At 40.6% G+C, this 1,265-nt stretch overlaps 1 pseudogene; it reads left to right on the top strand.

The window, feature by feature from the left end:
* Positions 1-218: 218 nt before the first annotated feature.
* LOC100664636 (transcription elongation factor A protein-like 4) lies at positions 219-990 on the top strand (annotated as a pseudogene).
* The last annotated feature ends 275 nt before the right edge of the window (positions 991-1,265 follow it).

The raw sequence follows: 1,265 nt of genomic DNA, 5'->3' as shown, positions 1-1,265 counted from the left end.
GGATGGTGGCATCTAGGTTTAGATATCAAGATTTCATGAAGATAAGATCCCGTGTCTGCCAGCCCTCCCAGTGGTTCATACCTGGTGCCATCTGCTCTGGCCCCTGGACTTCTTATATTTGCTCCAGTTTCCTTCAGATCTGTGCCTTTGTTGTTCCCAGCACTCCGTGAGGCTAGAAAAGGAGGAGAAGCTAGTCCAGAAGCCCTGCAGGACAGGAAAAGGAGAATTTCAACATGGAAAAACTCTACATTGACAATAAAGGAAAGTTTGAAAACCAAGAAAAGATGGAATATGAAGGTCAACCACAGATTAAGGGAAAGCCAGAAATAGCTCGGACTCTGGAAGACAAGGAAAAGTTAGGGAATAAAGGAAAGGCAGAGGACGAGGAAATATTTAAAGATAAGGGAAAGCTGGGGGGTGAGGGAAAGCCGAAGAGTGACACAAGGGCTGCAGGTAAGCACACAGCTCAGGATGATCAACTCAGAAAAGCAAAAAGAAAAACTAACAGAGAGCTGAATAAGTACCTCGAGGAGTATAAGGAGGCCATATGCAATATTTACTTGAGCAATGAGGAAATGATAAGAGAGTTCAATGAGATGCCCAGGGTGGAGGGTAAGGTGAAAAAACCCAAACAGAAATTGGGAGGGGGATATGTGAATGCAAAGACGTTTACAGAATCCCTTCTACACTAGGGGCCCAACTCAGGGTGGCTGTATAGCCCAACAAAGAGGCTTTGAAGATATTCCCTATGTGTAGTGTCTTTGAGCTTCACTCATGTTTTGACTGATTAGAACATTATCAACCCTGCTTTCTTATTCCTTGCGTTTCTCTGGCAGGCATTTGTCAGGCTCTGTGTTTTAACCTTATGCTGATACTTGGCTTGGGCATCCCTCTAGTTATCGATACCCTTTTGATCCAACTATAGCACTCTGTGTTTCAGTAGAGAATTTGCACTCATTGCACGTGAAAAAAAAAAAAAAAACTATATAGATAGATATGGTGAACTGTAAACAATTTTTTTTTTAAACTGTAGAATCATTAAAAAAAGATTTTATGAATATGGTTATTTATCTGACTTTCATAATCCTGGATTCCTTAACCCTCTGGAAAATTCCATGAACCTGATTGTAATAGAAATGGGCTTAGTGAGAGGCGTCAGTGTGTTCTGTTTCAGTAGGCTTTTAGCAGTATTAAGTTATTTTGAGAAATCATGCTTAGGCTCTCTGGACTTCATTATCTAAATTTTTAAAATGAGATTATTTGAC

This window comes from Loxodonta africana, chromosome 8, assembly GCF_030014295.1.
Source record: "Loxodonta africana isolate mLoxAfr1 chromosome 8, mLoxAfr1.hap2, whole genome shotgun sequence".
NCBI lineage: Eukaryota > Metazoa > Chordata > Mammalia > Proboscidea > Elephantidae > Loxodonta > Loxodonta africana.
The sequence above is the reverse complement of the archived record's forward strand: the minus strand, read 5'-3'. Positions and strand labels throughout refer to the sequence as shown.